General features: G+C 44.9%; 1 pseudogene; it reads right to left on the bottom strand.

Moving 5' to 3' along the window:
• Positions 1–245: 245 nt before the first annotated feature.
• Positions 246–880, bottom strand: LOC109495474 (annotated as a pseudogene).
• Positions 881–6,578: the final 5,698 nt, after the last annotated feature.

Below are 6,578 nucleotides of genomic sequence, written 5' to 3' on the forward strand. Positions count from 1 at the left end.
CCCAATGATGATCTCATCCATCCCCATAAGTTTACATCCACCGCAGGATGTTGACTCCCAAATGCCTATCTCCAGTCCCCTCGACAGCTAAACTCCATTCTTTATCCAGTTCCCTCAAGACTTCATCTACAACTGAATGTCTTCTAATCACCATCTTATATTTCATTGGTACAAACCCTATCTCTCTTTCTTTGTGTTGTTTTTTTTTTTTTTGCAGCTTTATACTTTTGTTTGGCAGTCAGCAATTAGTTCTCGTCCACATTAACAGTCTGTAGATTTTGAAAGTGGTGACAGGTACATAGATAACCAAGATATAGAGTTTATTTGATGAATCTCCATCCTCATTACATTTTCTGAACAATCACACATGGATATGGTATGGAACATTCCTTATTCCTTTGGCCCAGACAGCTTTTTTTTAAATTGTTTTTTTGATGTTTATTTATTTTGGAGAGAGAGAGAGAGAGAGAGAGAGCATGAAAAGGCAGAGAAAGAAGGAGACACAGAATCTGAAGCAGGCTCCAGGCTCTGAGCCATCAGCACGAAGCCTGATGTGGGGCTCGAACCCACGAACCATGAGATCATGACCTGAGCCGAAGTCAGATGCTCAGCCCACTGAGCTACCCAGGCACCCCAAGGGCCCAGACAGCTTTGTTGAGCCTGGGGTCGGGGCGCACATTTGGAGTTCCCATCTCCTTCATAGCAAATTTCCGGATCTCTTCGAGTGCCCGAGGGGCACGCTTCTTGAAACCCACTCCATGGATGCGCTTGTGAATGCTGCTGGTGTGTTCTCAGGTCACTACCTCGTGGATGGCAGAACGGCCCTTCTTCTTCTCGCCACCCTTCTTTGCGGGAGCCATTCTGCCAGGCCCGGGTTGGAGAGAAGTGCGCCAAACCCTCTCTCTTAATCTCTCCCCCCAACCTACTTTTCCCACGGTACTCCCCAGCTCGGTAAACTGCAGCTCCGTCCTTCAGTTCCTCAGGACAAAAATCTCTGCGTCCTTATTTCTCAGACCCCACATCCTACCTCTTATCATGGGTTATCGGTTCTTCCTTCGAAATAGATCCATAACAGGTACTTCACTGCTACCTCCCTGATCTAGGTCACCATCATCTATCATCTGAATTATTGCAACAGCTTCCTAACTAGGCAGGCCCTGCTTCCTTTCTTGCTCTTTTCAATCTATTCTCGACACAGGAGAATCCTTTTTATCTTGTTTTTGAACCCATTTCATTTATTTTGGACAGAGACAGAGACAGAATCTGAAGCAGGTTCCAGGCGCTGAGCTGTCAGCACAGAGCCTGACACGGGGATCAAACCGACAAACCCTGAGATTGTGACCTGAACCGAAGTTGGAGGCTTAACTGACTGAGCCACCCAGGGGCCCCCAGAGTGATCCTTTTAAAATTTCAGACAGAACGTATCACTCCTCTGCTCAAACCCCTCCAACAGTTTTTCAGTTTACTCACAGAAGTTGGGGCCATTAAGATGGTCTAAAAGGCTTGACGTGACTTGACCCTCCTCCTCTCCATTACTTCTCTGACCTCAACTCCTGCTCATCTTTCCCCTCACTCTCAGCTCCAGCCACACTGGCGTTCCGGAAAACATACCAAACACTCCTACGTGGGGCCTTTACACTTGGCTATTTCCACTCCCTAGATTGAGTGTGGTGAGTAAGACATCATCAGGGACCTTAGCAGGGGCAGTTTCCTTGACACGATGGGTTGAAACGAGTGAGAAAGTAGTTGAGAAATGTTTGGAAAATGTGGAAATAGAGACTGAGATTGGTGGCTACTATTTCAAGAAGCTCGACTCAGTAGAGAAAGAGAGAAATCAGATGGTAGCTAGGGCGTAGATGCAGGGACATGAGAAGGAAGACTTTTGTTCTTCTGGGATTTCTGTGTTGATAGGTGGGGGGTGGGGAGCTTGAATTTGTTTATAGGCTGAAAGGAGGTAGTAGAGGGAGAAGTGAAAGATCCGGTAGAGGATCATCGATCCAGCACAGTCCTGCCAAGAAGATTCGATAGCATCCAACAAATACTACTAAATGATGCTGTGTTAAGATATGATGATGCATGAAATCAACATCAAGCGGCACAAATGGATGTGAGCAAGGTTAAAACCACAACTGTAGATTCTGGTTTTAGAGCTGAAAGGAACAAAGAAAGGAGGAAAGGATTGCTTATAGGAAGTTGAGAAACTTCATTATTTTTACAGCCTCTCTTTTCTCAGCATGCAAGAGACTGCAGTCTGTTGTCAGTGAGGGGAAGGTGAGAACGGGGCTTAAAGAAGGTATTTCAGGTCAAAGATCCACGATAATAATTAAAGGGAATAGGAGAGGAAGCTAATGAAAACAGAAGGAAAAGAAAGATCAAGCAGCTCTGAATGCCTCCATGAAACTGACTGCCATTAACTCGTAGAGGATCCCTTCTCTCCAACCGTGTCATTTTTATCCACTAACCCTCAGCACTCAAGTACAGAATGGCTTGTAGAACCAGCAGGTGGTTGGTGGCTTCTGGGGCAGGGAAAGAGGTCAGGTGTAGTGCTAAGATCCCAGAAACAGCCAGCTGAGTTGTGTATTTCCAACCCATCTGCCTCTAATAGAGAGACAATAAATGCCAAACACTTAATGCCCCAGCTCCCCTACAGCGAGGGGAAGCCATGCGTCGATGAGACATGGCAGAAGTCTACACACGATGCCCTTCTGTTTTCCTTTCTAGTGTCACCAACACAGTCATGAGGCCTAGAGAGGCAGCAGCCATTTGGTGACCTTGAGGCCACAAGAAGGTGCATAAATCCAGCATAGTAAGGACGTCAGGGCAGAGACGGGGAAGGAACATGGGTTCCCGATGGCGTTCAGGGCTGCTGTTATCAGCTCTGTTGCCTATGCGGAAAAAATAAACCCTTATTTATGTAGGATATGGGTGGTATGTTTTCTGGTCGTTTGCAACCCAACGGGTTCGTAACTGAGGGTTAGGTAAGTACCAGGCTAGGTAAGTACCAGGCTAGGTAAGTGTGTTAGTCACGATGCTTTTGGTTGTAAAAAACATTAGGTAAATGTGGAAGCTTCTTTCATATCCCAGGTGTGGGATACAAAACAGACCAAGCTGCAATTCAGTATTGACCGGAGAGAGCCGCTACGTCAATGATGTCTGTCTCAAGATGGCTCCAAATGATTTCCGTACTGCAAAATGAAGCCAAACTCGGGATGGGGGTGGGGGTAGGGAGGGATATTATAAAATAATATAAGGGGAAAGAAGGGGGAGAGGATTTAATGAGTCATATGGCTGCAACAGCCAAGAGATAGAATTGGCTTCAGGTCCAGGAGGATCCATAGCTCAAATAATATCATGAGAAAAATTATCTCCCTTCATCTCTCAGCTCTGCTTGCCTCTGTTTGACTCGATTCGTTCCCAAATCTCTCCAAGTATGCACGACAACTTCCAGCAGCTCTGTTTTTACACATTCCTTAGAGCTCATGACCCCATAAGCTGACCCCGACCCTTTCTCTGACAGTGTCCGTATCAATCCCCAACAAGCATTGCTTGGACGGCCTGGGTCAGGGGCTCACGTCTATATGGTGGAGGTGGTTAGGCTACATGACTACCAGTACCATGTGGAATGGAAGAAGCGTTCCCAAAAGATACAGGTGTTCAGCACACTAAGAAGCAATAGGCCAACTATGGCGGGAAAACAAAGTGAGGCCGGGAAGGAGACGAATAAACTGGGGGAAAAAAATGAGTGGGTTATTGGACTAGAGCGATTGACGAGGCTTCTAATTTGTATGGAGAAATGACACAGGAGTTGGAACGATAAAAACTTGTGGTCACACAGTAAGATACAGATGTTCAGTATTTCAGACAGGTAGAACAGTCCTAGATGATAATTAGCAAGGTGTGCGTAGAAGAAAGTAGTAGAAGATGGTGATAGAAATAAAGATCTGAGTCGGAAAAAAAAAAAAAAGATCTGAGTCGACGACATTAAGGTCGTAGATCAAGAATCAAGATTATCAAGGATAGATTTATATCTTAAGGCCTTAAACTAGTAAACTATTTACGGTACCTGTGTTCATTACATATTGTTATGTAACAGGTTCCCCCTGGGCTCAATCCCGTTGTAGCTTATGACAGAATTTCCTACCTTGTTAAGGCTGCGTATCCACTGAGTTTTTCATTTCGGTGATCGTATGTCTCGTGTCTGGAAATTAAATTTTATGAAATCTTGCCTTTTGTTTTACTTTATGTTTTTAATGATTTTAAGTATGAATATTTTACGATATTTTACGATATTTACGATATTTTACGATAATAGGATGTCAACCTATTATTTTAGGTGCTTGAGGGTTCAAATTTTCCCGTTTTAAGTATGCTGAATTTTACTCATAATGAATTGCTCCCTTGTGCGCTTTGAATTTCCTATCAAAGGAAACATGGGAGGTTGTTTGTCAATGAGTATAGTTTCAATTTTGCAAGATGAAATAGGTCTAGAGATCTGTTATACAACAATGTGAATATAGTGAACACCACTGAGGTGTATACTTTAAAAGGGTTAAGAGGGTACATTTTATATTATGTATTTTTATTACAATTTAAAATTTTATTTAAAAAAAAAACTAGCCATGGAGCGCCTGGGTGGCTCAGTTGGTTAAGCATCTGACTTTGGCTCAGGTCATGATCTCACGGTTCGTGAGTTCGAGCCCCGCATCAGGCTCTGTGCTGACAGCTCGGAGCCTGGAGCCTGCTTTGGATTCTGTGTCTCCCTCTCTCTCTGCTCCTACCCCGCTCATGCTCTGTCTCTCTCTCTCAAAAATGAATAAACTTAAAAAAATTAAAAAAAAAAACACCTCAGGTGCTCCTGGGTGGCTCAGTTGGTTGAAAGTGACTTTTTTTTTAATTTCTTTTAAACGTTTATTCATTTTTTGAGAGACAGAGAGAGACAGAGCATGAGTGGGGAGGGGCAGAGAGAGAGGGAGACACAGAATCCGAAGCAGGCTCCAGGCTCGGAGCTGTCAGCACAGAGCCCGACATGGGGCTTGAACTCATGGGCTGCAAGATCATGACCTGAGCTGAAGTCAGACACTTAACTGACTGAGACACCCAGGCGCCCCTGAGCATCCGAGTCTTGATATCAGCTCAGGTCATGATCTCTCAGTTCACAGAATCCAGCCCCCTGTCAAGCTCTGTTCTGACCGTGTGGAGTCTGCTTTGGATTCTTTTCTCCCTCTCTCTCTCCCTCCCCTGCTCAGGCATGCTCTTTCTCTCTCTCTCTCTCTCTCTCTCTCTCTCTCTCTCTCTCAAAATTTAAAAAAAAAGAGCGTTTTTTTCCTGATTTGAATATATTTTATTTATTTTTTTAATTTTTTTAATGGCAAACATTTTTAAAAAATAAAAATTTAATAGACACGTCCACCGAGATGAAGTTGGCCTACTTTTCTATTCTCCCCACCGAGTACAATGTAAAACCTGAGACGTCATATATAAAACAAACCTAAGATGCTGAAGGTGGAGAGAAGAAGGCAGACAGGCTAGGGAACCCAGGACCCAAGGAACAACTCAGAGGTAAGTTTCCTGGGTTTTAATTTTCGTTCCGTATATTCCAAACTTGGACCTGAAGAAGTCAGCGACCTAAACATACCAGTGGGTATAGGCAACTTATACCTGGAAATCACCAGCACGTGGGTAATACTTTAAGGCACGAGACAAAATGTGGTCCCGTGGAGAGTTAGTATAGATTGAACAGAGGAGAGGCAAAGCAGACTGTTGCCTCCGGAAGAAGAAGACATAACAAAGGAGTCTGACAAGGAGCCGTCAGATAGGCGGGAGAGAAACCATTTACGTGCCAGGCATCGGACTCCTATTATACACAAATTATCTCACTTAATCCTTACAACAGCTCTGTGGTGTAGGCACCATTGTTGTTTACCCTTTGCGGATGAAGAAACGGAAGCTTCGGAACTGAATTTCCTGCTCAAGGTCCCACAAAAGAGAGAGGTAGCGTTACGCCTAAAATCCGAGACGAAAGCAAATCCCACGCTTTCCATCAGTACGTAGCAGAAAGCAGTGGGTTTCAAAAGCCTCAGGTGACGACAGTCAGTGTATGGGATCGTCTGGAGAAAGAGTCGGGACGCCAGAAATCGTTACGGTGAGAGAGCTAAGGAATAACTTAGGTGTAAGAGGACCAGGGCTAACCAGGGGGGTAAAAATGGGGGCACAGAGCCTTATCAAGGAAACACTGGGCAGAACTTTAAAACTGATGACACATGGGAAATAAGGGTTCTTCAGAGAGGAATCCAAGGCCTCATCTCATGCTTGGTGATTGTGACATTGAGGTAGAAACTTGATAGGTTGGAGAAGTCAGCTTGAGAGACTAACGGTGTTTCTCCTTTACTCCCTCCACTACCACATTGGCCACACCCTTGACACGAGCTTCGTAGGGGCGCTTTCCACAGACCAAGCAATTCTGGGACACCAGCTGGGAGCCCCACAATGCGATTCAGTCCTGGCACTACCCGAAGTTCGCGTCACATCCCACAGGGTAAGGGCTCAGTCCCACAGAACTGTCCCCACCCCAGCTCCAG

Source organism: Felis catus, chromosome F1 (genome assembly GCF_018350175.1).
Source record: "Felis catus isolate Fca126 chromosome F1, F.catus_Fca126_mat1.0, whole genome shotgun sequence".
Lineage (NCBI taxonomy): Eukaryota > Metazoa > Chordata > Mammalia > Carnivora > Felidae > Felis > Felis catus.